The 19,738-nt window shown below is 42.5% G+C and overlaps 1 protein-coding gene across 1 annotated transcript in view; it reads right to left on the reverse strand.

The window, feature by feature from the left end:
- Positions 1 to 16,982, reverse strand: part of RAP1B (RAP1B, member of RAS oncogene family) — a 31,823-nt gene extending 14,841 nt beyond the window's left edge. The window contains exon 1 of the mRNA XM_075080852.1: positions 16,753 to 16,982. The gene's annotated coding sequence lies outside the window, so the exon portion shown is untranslated. The remainder of the gene's footprint in view (positions 1 to 16,752) is intronic.
- Between the last annotated feature and the right edge of the window lie 2,756 nt (positions 16,983 to 19,738).

Genomic DNA, 19,738 nt, shown 5'->3' on the forward strand with positions numbered 1-19,738 from the left:
CCCGTTTTCTCGCCTCTCCTCACACACAGAAAGAGGAAACCTTCCCCAAAGGACGAAAAATTTGGGGGTTGGGGAAGAGGGGAAGTGCAGGGAATCCAACACAGGCACTTGCACAAGGTAAGCAGTGGAAGCAAGGTAAGAAAGACCCCTCTCATCAGCAGTAATCTCACAGCATCTCTGGGAATCACACCATCTGTTAGCTGTTCAGCAGAAAATGCTGACGATTTACATAGAAATTAGAGCACCTCCATATTAGTGTCCATCTCTGCCATCACTGATTAACTCCACATTGTCAGAAGACCTGAGAAATCAACATGCCAGGTCCTATTTAATTTTCTTCTAGCAAACATGTAATGAGCAGTATTTCAACTTACCTAAACAGTTCCTTGCACCTTGAGCAAGCAAAAGGAACATAAGGAGAAAGCTGTAAGGAAATAATTGACCTGATGTCCAGCAAAACAAGTCTCTCCACAGGGTTCTGTTACCAATATAAGTTTTGAGACTCCTCAGTAATTTTCACACCTAAGAGAATGTATTTTCACTCCTGACTTTTAAAACTATGTTTCCTTCCCTACACAGATGTTTTGCAAACATAGACCACCAGAACCATTCACACCACAAGTTTAACCTATTTGGCACCACTGTAAATGTTCAGTTAGAAAGGCTGGACAACTTACAGTTTGTGGATCTACAAGCAATAGGAAAAAGGATTGTCTCTGTACCAAAATGCACCTTTAAAAGTCATGACAAGTTAAGCCTATAACTACATTACCTGTCATTTCTTTAAAACAAATATGCAGTTATGTCTTTATTCTTGGAAAGGTGTCACTAGAATGACACAAACATAGTGGGCGTAGAGGAAATCCCAGCACGGTAATCTGGGTTAACTGCAGCAATTTCACAGTCTTGAAAAGAACAGTTCAAGCTGTATTTTTCAGTCTGAAGTTAACAACGAAGTACGGAGATGTCAGTAACGAAGGCTGACAGTAATTTAGAAGTAACAGAACTTAAGCAGCTGCTACCAAATATCGGTTTTGCCTAGTGGTTTGAGACATTTGTGGCTTTCTCTTACTAACTGATCTACAACTCCTTAGAGGAAAATCCCAAAGCCTGAAACAAGAAGTTTTAGTGAGAGACTGGCAATTCCATTTTGGCTCTCCAACAGGGATTCAGGAGTTACATGCAAGCCAAGGCTTCTTTCAGCATCCAGATTTGGAAGTTCAGACCTAAATACCCATTGCTGTAAAACACTCTGGAGCCAATTTCATTACTTTAGGTGGTGGCTTAAAGCACATATGTACACTATTGCAGCTTCATTGACCAATTTTTTTTAATCTCTGGAGCACTTAAAAGCCGCCCTTTTTTTTTCTTTTTTAAGATCTCTGAAGACATGGCAAAGCCAGACTGCAGTACACTCAAACGTTTCTCTGTCCCTCCCTCCAAACCCAGGCAATGAGCAATGTAATGTAACTTCCTCTTTCCCCATGACAGCTGTTTTGTCATTTGTACAGTTAATCCTTCATTCACCAAGAGCACACAGTAATCCTTTGTATATACACACACCTATACAGCACAAAGGCAGCTTGGCATCTCTGCACTGCTCTTACAGTCAGGTAGCCTGGCAATGACATCTTGGAATGTAACACAAGCCAACATATTCTCCAAAATGCTTTAAGAAAGGTAACCTGGACATCTCTACCACAGCATGCAGCAGCAGAAGCACCATCTATCATCCGGTCCCACTTAGATCTACCACCCCACTGGCTTTGAGCAGCAGTCCTGATGTCACTTCACCTTTCTTTTACTGTTTAACAGAAAAGAAAAACTCAATTCCCAAAGAGAACTTTCCCTAAGAAAACTTTCCTGGTTATAGGTCTTTGCCTCCTTCTCAGCTAAGGAGCCACCAACCCACAAAGCTAGGAGCTGCTTTAGGATGCTGTGGTCTGGCACACTATTTGGTGTAATAAAAGCCTAGCAATGCACTTTTTCCAGTGACCAGTATGCCTGTTGGCTTCAAGTGTGCCCCAGACCGAGTCAGGGCTTTGAACCTGCCTGAACTTGACTTTCCAGTGATTCCCAACTAGCCTGACATGACTGCTCTAGGTAAAACCTATTCTTCCATATCACGTGTTGTTGAGACTGCTCACATCCTAAACCTCAATCTTGCTCTTACTTTACTTTCCAGACTGACACAATGCTTGACTCTGGAACTAATACTGTATTCAGCTCTATCCAGTGCTAACACGATTTCCTTTTGACTCATTTATGACAAACAAGTGGGGGCAGAGGAGGAAGACGACAAAGTATAGAAGAGGAGGTTCAAGCCATAAAGCACCCTGTCTTTCAGTTACCTGATAGTATTTGAAACAGAAGCCATTAAGCTCAAGCAAGATGGAAACTATAAAACCTGAGATGGAAGCTCAACCTTCTCATGGATATCCTTTTCAGGCAGGGCGGGGTGGGGGGGGAAGCCCTTCTCTAGCCATTCTGAAACAGACACTGTACTTAATGCATGCAATATATCTTTATAAAGTCTGCGCCTTGCATTTCACATATTGTCATCCCCTCCCACCCCCCAAAAAAAGAAGTTACTGGAAGAACTTTGGAAGAATATGTAATTAAGAAGCCATTTGTACAGTCAAGACAGAGCTCAGTGTAGCACTTTCAGAATAATTTTCAGCAGCCTGCACTAACCAGTCATTTCAACAATACCCTTCAGTTTTAAAGCTATCAGAAAGCAATTGTATTAACTGGAAAGGATGAAAACGGATCAGATCACATGATCTCAGTCATTCAAATGAGGAGGCAGTAAAGTTTATGTGTTTCCTTGCCTAGAACTTAGCACTCTAAAGCTACACCTGTATCACATGGCCAGCATTTCTAGAACAGGGTAGTGTTAAGTCCAACAACAATATTTATCTGTACTCCCCAGATCACCCAATCTCAGGGCTGTAAAATGGATATACTCAAAGGGGCACAACAGAAATGAAGATACTATAACTGAGTAACAGATATGCAACCCCCCCCCCCCCCCCCCCAGATTTATTGGACAGTTCAGAAGTATCCACCAAATCACCCAACAGTTAGATATAAGTAAGATTAAACTTATTCCTACCAAATAAACCAAGTCACCTGTTTGAATCCCTCTTCATTTAGTGGAGTCTATTTTAAAGAGAGAAATTCTGCTTTGAAAGCTGGCTACTTTTAAGGGGACAGACCTACAAGGAGCAATGCCAACTTCCTTTGCTTTTTCATTTTTCTGCTCCTCCATCTTTAGGCAGGAAAATATTGTCAACTGTGGTCTCTACGCAGGCACTAAAGAACAAGAAGATAGGAAGCATGCAAAAAGTAAGGCATTTCCCCCCCTCCCCGCCCCTTAATTGGAGTGGGCACTGGCTTGGAACAGCTGAGCCAAATATTTGTATGCACATATATTTAAACAACTCAACTCTGGAGACGTGTAATGTAAGATTTAGCTGGAAAGAGAGAAATGAGGGAAGCTACTCTTCTTCAAGGAATAGAGTTTTCACATAAACCAGACTCCAATGCTGTCTCAAGTATAAAATCTCTCGAAAGTACAGGGCTCACTTTCAGATTGCCTTCAGTAACTGCCTTGCATACTTCCTGAAATGTAACAGTCCGTAAAACCACCACATCTGTGCAGCCTCTCTCATTAGTTTGTTCATATTACTTTTTCTAATTAATGCATGTATTAATGCATATAGTGTAGTGTATTAAAGTAACTGCTTAATTCTACTTCTGAATGCCACACTTAAAATTAAAGTACTTGATAAACTAGAGAAGCAAGAGCTTTATATGCACAGGGACACTTTTTCCAATAAAGATTCTCTTTGAAGGATGAGCAGATCTTTGAATAAACACCATGTGAACAGAAGGAAGAAAGGTTAACCAGGACACCACACTAGAAACGTATTTTAAAAGCTTCACATCTGTCAAGAACTGTGAACATGGAACTTGCTTTCACAGCTTCTGCCCTTATCAGATAAGCGACGAAAAAGTGCCTCCTGGACATTTTCTTGAAAGATGTCTTGAAGTATGTCTCCAGAAAAAGGCAAACCAAAGTGATGACGCTAAGAAAGTTGAGCAATAAGAAACCCTACTTCAGCAGTGAATGAAGAAACTGCACATTTGCTGCTTTTAAAGCTTTCCTAAAAAGCAACCATGCAATAAAGAATTCATCAAGGTTCAAATACCACTGGTAATTGGGCTTGATATGATATTTAGTAAAGTAGGTTTGGTGGTTTTTTTTTTTTTTAGAATTTAGTTTCCTAGTTTTGTTTCAACTTCTTCAGCTTCAAATTTTGGTTTCTGATTCAACTTTGTTACCTAAGGAAGGAGAAAGCTAATAAACCAATCTTTCCAAGCGACATTAAGCCAAATGAACCTGTTACTGGAGCTCAGCCCCAGGCCAAATACATGAACTAAATACAGCCACTACTTGAAGATAGCCCTGAGACTTGCTTATGTGAACTAGTTGTTCTGGTCTGGAATTAAACAAATAGTCCCTCCCAGAAACATAATAATTTTCAGAAGGGATCATGATTATTCAGCTCTTTACAGACACCATGACTTGTACAGACCCTGACATTCTGGTTGTATTGTGAAGTTACAGTGTATTCGCTGAAATTTTCATAATGTTTCTGCCCCAGAACATTTACCTCTCTGGACAAGGCACTTTGTTAGAACCACCTTGGGAATAGCACTCCTAAATTAATCTCAGCTGTTTGCATGAGGAAAAAAAATTGCTTCAACCATTATAATGACAGATGAAGCAAATTAACTGACTGGTTTACCTGCTTACAATTAGCAGTGGAGGGAGAAAAAGCCACGAAAAAAAAACTCGTGCTTCTCAGAGTGGGGATACTAACCCTGAGATGGAACAAGACAACAATGGTCAGACATTCGGAAAAATAGCTCTAGGTCAGTCACAGGACCAGCTAAGGTCAGAGGATTAAGTATTCCCAGACAAGACGTTTCCCACTTCTGGTACTAGAGCAGTCTCAGACAGCCACACCTATGTCTAATTGTACCATACAGATTCCTATAAGTTTCGTATCTCTTGGTTCAGAACCCCTTCCTCAAGGAGCGACTGATTGGAGAGGATGTGTGCCATTATTAATATTTGCCAAATAATGTAAGGTGAAGTCCTAAATTCTTATGACTCAACTCCAAGTAGTTGGGTTTTGGGTTTTTTTTCTTCAGAAAAATTTCAGTGCCTAAGCAGCACCTTGACGACATAACCCAAAGTGGAAGCCTGTTTATTTTCACCAACATTTAGATGCTTTAGGAATAAAGCAACTCAGATAATCCTTACTCAACATGGTAAGTGGTATCTCTTATAAAAGAAATTAAAATATGCCAGAGCTGACTTTCACACTTATATACAGAAAACATTATTCAGAAATCAATTCTGAAGACAAGATACACTGAAAAGCTCATCAGGTCTAATTAAAGACTTTTATACTCAAGACTTCTGGAAGTAAAGCTATTTCGTTATTAATGCAGACTTTTTGGAAGCAAGTCAACTATTCAGTAAACAAAGCCAGAAGCAATTTTTATTTCTAGTTTTTACCTGATTTTGATAGCTTCTTGTCTTGACAAAAGTATTTGCCAGTTGAACAGCTAGTTCTTCTGGGCACTAATACAGTAATTTTTCTTGGACAAAAATATTTCTTCTATCTTCAAATATTTTACCTGATGCCAGAGAATCTTCAGAGGATTTTCCAAAAGCTGTCTGGGTGATTAAGCTTATCCAGTGACACGAAATCATACTAATCACCTGAGAAAAAGGCTGAGACCTGAAAACAAGTTACTGCAGCACAAACAGGGCACTGAGGTTGAAGTTGCTCCTTGAACTGCCTATGGGGACACTTACCTACAGAGAGACCTTAACCAAGTTCTCCTCGTTTCATTAAGGGAGCCACCTTGATTAATACAGCACACAGGGACAATTTCTATAAAGCAGTTAACAGCAGCTTACCTTGTGAAACTGGTTCCACTGTCTGTGATTAGTATAGCTGAATAAAATCTGGTTTTTTAACCTTAAGTCAAAGTTAACTCCCAGCTAGATCTTAAACATGAACACAAACTTAATGCATGTTCTAAGGATAAAAACTGGTCTGCTTGAAGCCACTGATATCTCAAGATGAAAGCTTCCTAATGTGAGAGACTAACAAGCACATGCAACTTGCAGTAGTTTCATACAAAGTGTAAAAGTCACTTAAAAGCAAGCAATGTAACGAACGTTCTTAAGCTACTAAAAATATGCTATGCTTCAACACCTACTGAGTTAAAGTTTTAACTTTGTGCAAAAATTCAAATCTGTCAATTCAAATTTGCAGTCCCTTATAAAAACGTAAGCCATAGAGTCTCTTTAAGCCTCAACTGGAGTTTGTAACATTTATCAGATTTATTGTTATTTTTGCTGACAGTTTGCCATGGTTTTGCATTTTCTCCCTATTTCTGTAAAATAGTCACCATCCCCCATGAAAGTTGTTCGTGCATGTTCTACCAGACTTCCAGCTAAAATGATGATCTCAGAATTTCTGAAGAAAGTGCATTGCAAATGTTTTTTATGCTTGCAAAGAAAATCCAGGCAGACAATAAACAGAAAAGAACAACACTCAAGATTTTTAAAAATACTACAAGTATATTAAATTCAGAGAATGAACAATTACCACGTTAATATATCTTACTAGGCCTAAGCTAAGTATTCAATCATACAGCAAGTTTTGAAAACTGAGGCAGCAATTTACTGCTGTGAATTTGGCTCTACTGTCATTGCAGAGGAGGATCCATATTTAGCTCTGAAACATTATCAGTTAATGGATTGCCACATCATGGTATACCCAACGTGGTTTACCTGATATGCATCCTTCCGATTAAAAGCAGGTATAAACATTTGTTTCTCTGTATAATTGTTGCAGTAAATTTTGTCTTTCAAGCTACAAAAACAGTTAAAAACAGCAGGACTAGAAGTAAGGCATGGAAATTTTCAGAGTCAAGGTACTTCTGTAAAAATGCAACTTGTGCAGCTTGGAAGTTACTTGAAGAATAAACTTGCCAGTTGGCTTAAAATACTCTTCTTTGGAAAAAGGCAGCCTAACTTCTGTTGCAGAAACAATTCCTAGCCTCAAATTCCATGCGTTATCTGCTTAACATCTGGCAATCCTAGCTCTACTCTGATTCTGACACTGGCTGCTGAACCAGCAAAGCCTTGTATCAGGTTTCCTTCTACCGACATAAGGCAATGCTCAGTTCAACTGCAATTCCAATACCACATGAATTTCTGTCCCTCTTGTATATTTTTCCCTATAACCCACATCTCTCATACAACCCTGGCAATGCCAGAGCTTGCATACCAAGGTATCAATACTTGTACTCTCCTCATTATTAAAAGTTTGGTTTCAATTCAGGTTTGTTTAGATTACTGATACACCATCAAGGCACAGCTATATATATATTTCCTTCATTGTATCATCTGTTACTGGCCATTTTAAGTCTGGCTGGTGTAGGACCATTACATACCAAGTATCCTTCCATAGTATGATTTACAGTAATTCTATTACGAATCAGGCTGGTAGCCTGAGAGCAGTCCTACAAATTCCCATACGTCATTTTAATTAAGATTAGAAGTTTTATCTGTTGAAAGGACACTGATTCTTTGCAAATTGAGAATACTAGCTACTAGCATTCATTAACAGGAATAAAATTAGTTCTTCCATGATAAATGAACCACACTAGCCAAGTCCCAAGTAATTGTAGCTCAATTCTGTTTTGGCCTCTCAATCAATACTTCCCTAATAGAAACATGGTATTTGAACGTGAGCAAACGTCAAAGTCACCCAAATTATATGTAATTTCACAAAGAGTTCTTTTGTTAAAGCTTGAGACATCTGTCCTGAGGTTAGTTGAAAAAAGCATACACCAACGCCCAGCATTAACTACCATCTTTTGCCAAGTGGTTTTGCTACCTCTGCAATAATGGAGGTGCAACCTTAACTGTTTCTTTTCACAGTCAACTTCATTAGCTGAATCCACTGATGAGGGTGGGTTTGTAAAAGGTCTAAAATGCATAACTGAAATTGCCAAAACTTGTCCAGAACATCCTGTGCTGTTTCTGGCAATGAGGCAGTAGCATCTTGAACCTAGGGATAGCAGCTCCTCAGGTAACATCCAACTCACAAACATACCTTGACTAGCAGATGACCACTGTAGAAGTTGACCTCCACACCTCTGCCCGTATGCAGATGCACGTACAACTTGGTTGTTTCTGAGGCAACTGCTAAGTTGTCATAAGCTTCAGATGAGGGTATTAAAATAAATAAATAAATAAATGAATTAAAAAATCACTAAAACAAATGCTAGCTTACCTTACCATGCCAAGCTGTGAACTGTTGTAGTCCTGCATCTGCTCTGTGAGCAGTTGATGTATCTTAGACAGCCCCCAAAAAAGTCTCATTTAATGGGTCAGGAATTTCCAAGAGAGGGAAAAATCTGACAGTTATGAGCTGGAACCTGAAGGTAAGCAATTCACACTTGCAAGCCTGAGCTCATAGACACAACGACACCTACAGAAAAAGCTGAATAATTTTAACCAAATGAATTTCAATCACACTCATCCCCCCACTCCGCTTTCTACTACATGGACTAGGTCTTTAGTAGAAAGTTACCAAATTAACGAGGGATAAACTTGTTTAATCAAGTCTCCACAAGAGTCTATTTTAATCATCTTAAGATCACTCTTGCTCTTGTTTAGGCCATACTTTTTCGTTCTTCTGCAACTTCAAAGCTTGCCATTTTCTGGAGAAACCTGTTGTACCTTAAGACTCACTCTGCTGTTAAGTCAAATCAAACATGTGCTTTGGTGAAGTAGCAGATGTCCAAAGCATACTGAAATTTAACAATTGGCTCCAGAGGTTTGGTTGGGAAGACCTTTCTAAATACAAATCAGATACAAATGTCTGGTGTCCTAAGAGTCATCTATTATTTAGACTATGACAATTACCACAGCATTTGAATGAGTATTACTACTGCATCCTAAATCTTTTACTGAAGAAGAGTTTTACTTCCAGCAAGTTAAATACATGCATCTCAAAACAAACTATACTTTGGGCAAAGCTGGAGTGGAAGAATGACTTTTCAGCCCACCTTGACTGTTCCAGTGAAGCAAGTTTATCCTTCATGAAACTACAGTCGTGTATTTCCACATTGCTTAGGGTGCTCCCTATTTACCCAATGCACCCTCTGTTTAGGTTCTTGGGATCTATGACTTCAACCTTCTGTAGATAAGGCTGTGAATAGTTCCTTATTTTCACTTCTACTATCGCAGCAGATTCAGCATTCAGCTTGGAAAAGAGGTTTCAGCTTTCCTCTGTGAAACTTACAGCATCAAATTTCATTTAAAAAGTAGTCCACAATAAGATTAAGTAATGGAAGAATTACATTATTTTCAGGTAATATTTTCAGGCTGATATATTTGTCTTTGAAAAAAGTATTTGCAAACTGCATCTTAAGATCTTGCCTCTGGCTAGGTGCAGGATGTACTTTCATTTAGCAAGACTACACATTGTTCAAAATATTAGTTACTGTAGTTAAATTAAGTCCAAACTAACATGCACGTAATGTTGCTTCTTCATCAGTTTTCTGGCTAGACAGGACCCAGATTTCTGGCAGAGAAGGAAAAGGTAGCATCAGGACTTCTTTTGTTCATCAAGAATAAAGCTGTACAACCTACTTGATCTTTTCATTCTAGGCTTCACATGAAATATTCTTATTTTCCTCACTCTAATTCTTACTCACATAGATAGAGCACTTTTCTTTCGAGATTATTCTTAGGAGTTTGATGAAGAGCAGCACATAGATCAGAAGGATGCCAAACACCAGCACATACAGTGGCCTAAAGCCCTTAATTGTGAAACCTTGTTTTCAGCTACTCAGCTTTTCACAGAACTTCAGCTATCACACTTAGCTAGGTTGAGGTTCAGGCAGAGATCTCACGTAGAAAACCTTAGGGCGTTTCCTGAAATAAAAGGTTTAGGGAAACCAGAAAAAAAAAAAAACAGAGGATCATTTAAAAAAAGCAATGGACTTGCTCAAATATGAAGAAAGGTAAAAAGGTAACAATTAAACTCTAAGGACACACAATGAGCACAAATAGGTATCATTCAGAAATGCTTATTTCTTTCTAGTATTCAGATACAAAAATCAAGCAGAAAATTTTACACCAGAAATAAGAAGACCGAACATCCAGTTAAAAAAGGAGAATTATGAATGCCTGTTTATTATACTATAACAGACTTCTCACTATTGGCCTCCAAACTTACTCGATGCCCAGGATGATCTATATCAAGTAACAGGGTGTCTCTTCTTTGGCAAGACCCCACCTAATCTGCTACTTAAGTAAAAAAAAGATATCAGAAAAACGGAACAGTGATTCTCCAGCATGACAGTCAGCTATTGTTGCCTCTTCCAATACTCCTCCTTGATGCCACAGGACTACTACATACTCTCTTATGTTCCACGAAGTGCTAAGATGATAATTTGACATCAGTTTCTAGAATCATGGCATATTCTCAAATAACTGACGTCAGAAGTAGTTGGATTTTGAACACGACATTTCACACCACACTAAGAACAACTAAGAACACCAAGTCCAAGGCATCTCACATTGTATGCTTGTATTCAGTGAATACTGTTGGTATAAAACTATATTGGAAATTAATCTATGGACCAGTATAATACGTGCAAGAACTCTGAAGGTGTAGTCACCCTTGCCAAGAACTAATTTCTGATGCTGCTCATCATAAAATCCATGCAAACACATAGCATTTGCTGTACACTTGCACCAATATAAACAACAGGCAGTGAATAACAAAAGGACCATCCCCTGAATGGGAATAAAACCACCATATTCACAGAATGCCTACTGCCCATCAATTCTCCATTTTAAACATGTCAGAAGGGTCACAGAAAGGCGGTATGATATATCCTTATACATACTAACTATATAAATGTAACTCCAGAAACATGAGTCAAGATTTTGCATGCAGTATTAATTTATACACTTTCCCAACCCCAAGAAAATCCTTCAACAATATTGTATGCAAAAAGCAATCACATGAAGCCAAGAAGGGTCTACTTATGGGTCATCTTGTACATCAAGCTTTCAGAATGTTATCTTGGAAATAGCTTCACAAGCAAAGATCAGAGGAGGGTTACTGACTGCATCTTACAACGTCCAACAATTCACCTTAACCACTTCACATTTGCAAGAGAGATTCCTGCACTGTATGTTGCTGGGCTGCCCCCACACTTAACTAACCACATAAGCCTGGATGTGCAGCCATGCACAGCTTGGTCTCAACTGTAATGTCACATTATAAACAAATAATCTAATCCTAAATATTGTATTGCAGAGAATAAGATTGATTCTTACATAACTTCTACTTAATAGATTACTTCCATTCCATGTCCCAGTTTACCCTTCTCCACATTCAGGAAAAAAAACAAAACATGTTGCAACTTTCCACTAGTCTTCTAATGAATCACTTTTTTGGGGGAAGTATCAGACCAGATGCTATAGAAGTTTGATTAACTGCAAGGATTGTACAACTGCACAACTTAACTATCAGTATTGTCTGGGTTCCGATGCAGTCCAAGCACCGTTTGGCATACTAGCTTCATCTTAAATAAGAAATATTGACCGTACATGAAACCTTTAGAAAAAACTGAAGTAGCTGGTCTGGCCCTGCAACTACCGAAAACACTTTGATTTCAGTGGTGCTAAGTGGCACACCTAGCAACGTACAGGTCCTCCTTCTGTCCCCTGTACCTCCCCTCTTGAACTCCACACAGGTAACTCACATATATCTGCAGTTCATCTTTAACACAGGTGTGGTGGTGCCCTTTTTGCTTCTTCCTGATATACGAAGAATCCTTTTTAGAAATTTCCCTTCATTGCAGACACAAAAAAACAAATGAAGGCACAAGTGGTTATGTTGCAGAAACAGGAGACTATGAGTGGAAAAAATAGGACAAGACTTCAAAAGCAAAGACCACTAATGCAGAGAAACAAAAAGAGAGGGTTGCAGGGACTATCTGTGCTCACAAGTTGTTTTACATTAACTGTAGAGGGGGCTAGCCAACATACATTATTTTGCATATAGATAGCAAATTAACTGAAGAAAGAACTTTTACCATCTAATTTCACATAAAGTTACGAAGTCATACTAAAGGAGATATTGTGAAACTTCATCTTTTCCTTCAATCCAGAGTACCTACTGAAATCAAGAGTTAACTTATTAAGGCAACTAACATTCACCTCAATATCAACACATTTTGATGCAAAGACCACATTCTCCTCAAAGTTGCTATGCAAAAAGAATTATAACTACAGATCCTTGCTTTATCTTCAGTTATTAAAATAAACTGTACTCCTGTTACAATTCTTCAACACTGTCCAGAAATCTAACGATATACGGTTTCTCACAGCTCTATGATTAGAGTTATATTGAAAAATATTTCACGAATAAGTAACAGTGGCACACAATATCCTTTTTGCAGAAGACCTGGTCAAGTCATTCAGATTTAGGACACTGTCCTGTGTTGCAACAGCTGCAGGAATGATATGAAGTGATCTGAGAAACTAGGGGTTCCCTGAAGAGAATCTCAGGCTGGAGAGAAACATGAGATGCTGCTTCTCTGCCACAGGATGCAAACACCAGTCCATTAGAAGGGCTAGGCTCTCCCACGCCTGCACTATGGTCTGGCCTTCCTCCCTTGGCCAAGAATGAAATAACCATGTGTACTGTAATTGGCAGTCTCTTTTCATAGTTGCATAGCAGGGATTTACTTCAAATAACATCAAGCCCTTAGATTAATAACTAGAAAGCCGAGTGGGACAGCATACAAGATACTGTCGAATGCCTCCTCTTCCTCCTAGTTCAACTCTGAAAAGAAGTTCCTTTAACTCTGCTAGACACACTCCTGTAGGGTCTTATAGTAACTTTCACTCTACTGTTTCAGTAACAAAAAATTCCTATTAAAACACAGCTCTTGAAAAAAGAGCATCCTGATTAGCTAGAGGGCCCCCCAAATCATTTTATATTCCAAAAGTTGCCTAATAGGCAGATTTCCAACCTGGCGTTTACAGCCTTCCTCCCTTTCCTTGCTGCTAGAGGAGAGGAACACATAGTATGTCAGGAGCTCACAACAGCATACATAAACAGGCACACAAAATTAAAAAAAAAAAAAAAACAAACCACATTTTTCACTTTTAGTTGTCCAGTGTGTCTTTAGGCATTCTAAAGCTTGAGACAAGAGCGTCAAGCCAGAACCTACTGCTGCTTTTGAAGGTAGCCTCAGTCAACTGTTTCATGAAGAAATGGTTTGTGCCAGTAGACGAGGTCTTTGACCTTCTCCAAATAGTACTTGCCTACTACAAGCACCATCAGAATATTGCTTCTACTATGCCCATCCCACTCAGTTTTCTTAGGGTTGACAGGCCCTAAGGAGAAAGTGATACATTAGATGCTTTAAGAGAAATACTAACACTCCACTGCAACCACTCCTGAACAACTCTGAAAACTCCATCAACTTGGAAACAGGTCCCCTATTAAGGGTATTCAAGTAACAAAAAAACCCCTTCCTTTTTCCCTACTTCATGCAAGAAGAATAGAAACAGACCATCTTAACCACGTCTGAGCAGGACAACAAAGTTTGCCTTCGAATATGAAGGTGTAGTTACTGTGGATACTCCTTCAACCTCTCTGAAAAAGGAGGCTGTCTAAAATATCCCTCCACCTGACCTAGATGCAACAGAACACAGCAGAAGCCTGCCCCAACTCAGCAGGGATTCAATGCACTGACATTACACAGCACACTTCAGTGTGCTTTTGTATTTGTTCTGAGGCAAAAGAGTGTCAGTGCTTGCAACCACAAGCTAAACACGAACTTCTGTTGTGTAGGGTATGCTTAGCATTCTGATACTGAGAGCAATACTGATTAAAACTCACAACTTGAGCTTACCCTGAAGAACGCTCTCAAACATCAGTTATGTATCTTAAAGTCACCTAAGCGTTATTTAGACAGGTCAGTTCAGGACCCACCTACCCTCTTACCAGACACCCAAGGACAACAGAGTGCCTATTTTTATCTGCAAGATACCCTTATCCTGAAGAACACCTCTCCATACCTAACTTCGAGCAGCTAGCAGAGCTCTGCAGATGACAGGATTGGCGCTACAGCAGCAAGCATGGAGTACTCAAGTATTTCTGTGACGTCCCACATCCCAGACGATAGGTGGACAATTGTGTATTTTAGTTCCCAGTCACATTACTAACTGCTAGATCACAAGCTACAGTGTAGTCTTCAGCACACTTCCTTCCTCAGCCATACAAGTAGTTTCTTTCTCCTTTTGTAGGCCCTCACCTAGATTCCTGTCTGTTTGCCTCTGCTCCAGAAAGGCTCTCAATTAAAGACAGGCAGTTTTACTCTGCAAAACTGGCACAGCACAAAGAAATGTCATGGCTCACTTCAGATTATTTTTTTTATATATATATAAACTGTCCTACAGCAGAGCTTCAGAACAAAAGAGCACAATTTTAATTCCACTCAGAAAACTTATCTGGTGCATGTATGTAGTAAGAGAAGCAAGATGCACAGTAGGAGACAGTAAAAAGACTACTGGGGTTCCCCCCCCCCAATACACAAGTTCTGGTTTTACACTTAGAGTCTTTCAACTCTGTTTTGCAGATTATTTCACCCCCAGGCAGACGGGTGCTCCAAGTATGATCAGCTTTGCTACAAAAAAAGATACACGACATTTACATTGTACAGTGCAACTCAAAACTCAGTTATTTAGCTACAGATAATCATAATGCTTTACACTACAGTTGCAAGTTGAACTTGAAGTAGTTCATACCACTACAAGAAGCATCCCTGAAAACAAGCAGGTACCAAGGAATGAAACACTGCATCTAATTAGTTAGAAAGTATCTTTGCAAAGCCTTTGATGTGAACAGCCAAGGTAACCTCTGCTAGGCACTCAGCTCATTTTTAGCTAGAATAAAGTCCACAGGATAGACTTTGAGCTGGAGTAAAAAAAAGATGCGATGAATACAGAAAGTGAAAACACTTGAATGTAGCAAGTTGGGTTTGGGGTTTTTTTTTTTTCTCCCTCCTCCACAAGCTTGCGATTTTAACACAGAGGCCAAGTCATCAAAAAATGATCATTTGATTCATTTTGCAAGTTTTCCATAGAGGATAAAAGAATCCCTTTCCAAAGAAAAGCACACTTGGTTTTGAATGGTTACTATACAAGACAATGTGATTGCTTATTTGCCTTTTAATTTATGAAAAGGGAGAGTGCTTTGTGTCTTCTTTTTTATACGAGTAATTTCAATGTATATTTTACCGTGAGAGAGTACTGGAAAGTCTTTGTCATACACTGTCTACACATTTCACACTAGGGCAGGATGTAGCTGTTATATGCTGGAAATAACAAATTACACTAATAAAAACATCTAAATGCAAGGACACACACACAGGACCTGTGCAATTTTCAAGCTGGGCATCTCTGAAATACTCTCTCCCTTGGAACTGTAATACCTCACTATCATTCCCCAAAGCAGTACAGAAAAAGCTATGGGTTTTTTTTTTTATAATCCGTGAAAAGGACAACCAATCCCTTTAAGATGGAAAAGGGAGTAAAACCACACTGATCTTTTTTGCAGGAAACCTTGGTTTATTATCCTCTTTGTAATCTGAGGCCAAGGCAAAAACACTCGGATTTGGTTTTATTCGACCCCTTGCAAACTTCGCTTTCCTTTCACCACTGCTTCACCCGCACACGCAGGAGGGTACGAGGTGCCTCGAGGTTATGACACGGGTTTGGCGCAGGAAGCATCAGTCAAATTCTTCCATTTCCTTTGACACGGGTGCGGGGTTTGTTTAGACACGACGAACATCCCCGTCATCCCCTTCTTTTTATTCTGTGACAAGCCGGAGGGGAACCCGCTGAGCACGACGCTGGCCGCTCGTCCCGCTCCGCGGCCACTCCAGGCACAAGCACCGCCGGGTCGCCCAGCCTGTGTCCCGTCCCCCCCCCGCCCCCCTGCCTCGCCCCCACACACCGGCCGGAAAGAGCGAGCAGTTTCTCCCCGACGACCGGACTAGGTGGGGCTCGGACTTCCCGCTGACAACGACGGCGGCGGCAGCTGGGGACCGTCCCCTTCCCCGCCCGCGGCGGGGCCGAGCCGGGCGTCACCCGCCCCTCCCCGCGGCCGGCCGGGCCCCACGTCGCGGCCCCGAGCCGCCGGGGTTACAACTTTCCGCTTCCGCTCTAACTTCTGCTCCGGGGACCGGCGGGAGGGGGGTGGCGGCGAAGGGCAGGGCCCGGTCCTCGGCCAGGTTGGCGGCGGCTACCCCTCAGCGCCCCGCTCTCCCCCCACCCCCCACCCCCCGCCGTGTCCCCCCGTGCCTGAGGCCGGACGAGGCGGCGGCTCCCAGTTCCTCCTCCGCCATGTTCCAGGCTCGCGCCCCTTCCCTCAGAGCGCGCCGCTCCCCGCCGCTGCCGCTGCTCCCCGCTCCCCCCCCCCACCCCCGCCGCCGCCGCCGCCGCCGCCCCCACCGGCCCGTCCCCGCCCCGCCGCGCCACCTGTACCAGACACGCCGCTCCCCACCCCGCCGCCACAGCGGCCCGGCCCGCCCTCCCACCCCGCCGCGACCTACCGGACAGCGCCTCCGCTCCCCGTCGCCGCCTCGCCGGCCGAGCCCGCCGCACAGCTCCGCACCGCGCCGCTCCGCCCGCTCCCCTCGGCTCCCTCTGGCCGCCTGTGCCGGGGCGCGGCTTGGGGCCGTCGCCGTGACGCCGCACGCCCAGCCTCGCTCTGGCGCGGCGGGGGCGGCGCGGAGGGGAGGGGTGACCTCGCCGCTCCGCTCCCCCTGCGCAGGCGCGCGGCGCGGCCCCGCGGCGCCACCCCTCCCCCCCCCCCTTCCCCACCCCGCGTTAGTGCGGGGCGGCCTGGCCTCCGTAGGGCACTGACAGATAGACAGACAGACACCCCCAGGCCCGGAGGGAGGGAGAGATGGCGGGAGGGATGGCCGCTGCTCCGGCGGCGCTGCCCTGACTGGAAACCCCGCTGGGAAGGGGGGCGGGGCGGAGCGGTCCTCCCCTCCCGCCGAGCGGCGCTGCGGCCTCCCCCGGCCTGCCGCCACCGCCCGCGGTGACAGCCGGGCAGGGAGGGAGGGGGCCCAGCCCCGGGGCGGGCGGGCAGGCAGGCAGGCGGGACGTGTGAGCCGCCGCCGCCGTCCTCGTGCACAGGCCCCTGCTTTGGGCTCGGGGGCATTTTTACTGGGGGATGGAGCGCCAGCAAAACGCGCGGTCGCAGCGGCCAGGGGCTGGGAGAGCGGGTTAAAGCTGGAGATCAGAGTCCTGGGTGGCCTTGCGGTGCCAGGCCTCTGATCTGGACTCTGATCGCCAGCCCTGTCACGTTCCCAAAGACACCACAGGGGAACGAACGTCTGTCGGGATAGCGCAGCCCTCATCTCCCAGCTGCTCAACGGGATGATGAGGTCCGTCTCCCCGCTAGTTCTTGTAAGCCCCAAGCAGGAGCCATAGGTTAGTTACAGCTCAAAGGTAGGTCAAAAGCACATTAAGGTTGCTCTAAGTTAACACAGGACATTGAGAGCTGGAAACAAGTACCAGGGCAGTATTGTATTTCAATCTATTGGTGAGGGTGTTTGAGAAACGCAACATACTACTGTTTTTATGTGGATTATTATGCCTTCAGATGTGAACAGCCTATCATTAGCCCCACTGATACAAAGCAGGATGCCCATTGCCTGCAAATAATTACAGTATTTCTTAGCCTTTCTTGTACGTTAGTCCTAAATAACGTAAGCCATTCTTTTTCTGAGCATCACTAGTATTTTCCAGTTACAAAGGGTTTAGCTGATAAAGGTTAAATCTAAATAAGCATTTATGTGTTTAGGAAATACTTAGTAAGCAAATAGTTAACATGGCACGTTCAGATAAAACTTTTGCTCAGAGGAAGTCCACAGCAGCGTGTGTAAAACTGACAGGAAGTTGCAGTGAGGCTTCTGGCAGGGAGAGTGGGTGTGGAGGAAGCACAGGCTTTCTGTTTGTAGCACAGAGATAGAAGAGGGATATAAAAATAAAAAAAAAAAAAAAAAGAGAAAGATTACATTTCCCGAAGTTGGATGATGGAGAGTCCCTTGCTATAAATGTTTGGAGTCCATACAACTTCAAATGAATGTGTGGGAGACATTAGAGCTTAGAGCAAACAGAGTCAAAGAACGACGGGAGAAATTAACTGCCCTTGGTAAGAGCAGCTTCATCTAGATTCAAGGCATCCAGAAAGCGACGCGTTTAAAAAATACTTCTCTTTAGAGTGTTGCTCCTAAATCCCAAGCGTCATAAAAATCTCCTCCAAAGTCCAGGCAAATCTCTTGGCGTTTTACAGCTTAAAGCCTTGTGCAGTACTTTGATAATCAATCCCTGTAAATGACGGATAATGCAACACAGCTCAGGTTGTGAGAAATCAAGCACATAGAAACCAGTTGTTTCTCAGTGGGGCGTCCTGTGCGGGCAAAAAACATGAATGAGAGATGTCAAAACACATAAAATACCGTCTCTCAAGTAAAAATCATGAAAGCATCTATTGCAATTATTAGCTATGCAGTATGTTTACTCACCAGACAGAAAAGTGTTTCTGTTTCTTCAGTCTTTCTGTCAGTAGTTATTATTATCAGCTTCCAGAAATATTCATTGTACAGCGGAAAAGAACAAACAGAAAGATATATCCTCTGCCCTCACAACTTTCTTCAGTGAACTAGATTAATCACAAATAACAAGCAGTGTTCCCGGAACAGATGTGTGTCATGACCGTAATAATATTCTACAGTGTGCCTTTAGTTTCCCTGTGTTTTATAGGCAGCGGGGCAAATACTGCTCTTTGCTATACAACAAGAAAACAGGAAGGGGCCTTTGGGAGCCTAAGTAAATGTTCCACTAGTAGGTCTTGGTGTTTTGAGTTTCATACAGGAAAATCTGAAACTCAATATTTTAAAAGAAGTGTATATACCCATATATACACACATGGTTTACTTAATATAGACATGCTTGGAGGTTGATCACTGTAACTAGAAGAAATAGGCAATTAGGATCCATTTGGAGCAAGAGATGGAGCGTTCCCTTTTCCCAGCTCTCTCAGCCACATACTTGGGGCGTAAATTGGGCCCTTACATTTGGATTTTCCTATGAATCAGCTGGCTAATCCTCAGCGCAATTCTTAAACCGGCTTTACTCATATCAGTGTGACTGGCGAATAGAAATTGGTGTGCTTCTTAAGCATCCTTACCCAGTACTCCACAGGGCTTGTTCTGCTCAGCTTGTTGAGCATTTCACATGAGCATTTCAGCTGCTTACTGATGGTCACTCAAGCAACTGTGCCAGTGCGGAGGTGCCCTGTGACAGAGCAGCTCCCCAAAGAACCGTGAATAGGGAAGAAATAGGGTAGGTAGGGCCAAGGTGCTGTTGTATCGAATAGGAACAATACAGCTGTATCAGCTTTCCTGCTTAGTGGGCCTGCCTGTGCCAAGCATCGTTCTGGAGTTTTTAAAAGAAGGAGGTCAAATACCCAGCTGCCTGCTTGCCAAAGGAAAGAACAGCAGAGACCTGCTTATGCCCATGAAC

This window comes from Phalacrocorax aristotelis, chromosome 1, assembly GCF_949628215.1.
Source record: "Phalacrocorax aristotelis chromosome 1, bGulAri2.1, whole genome shotgun sequence".
NCBI classification, from domain to species: Eukaryota; Metazoa; Chordata; class Aves; order Suliformes; family Phalacrocoracidae; genus Phalacrocorax; species Phalacrocorax aristotelis.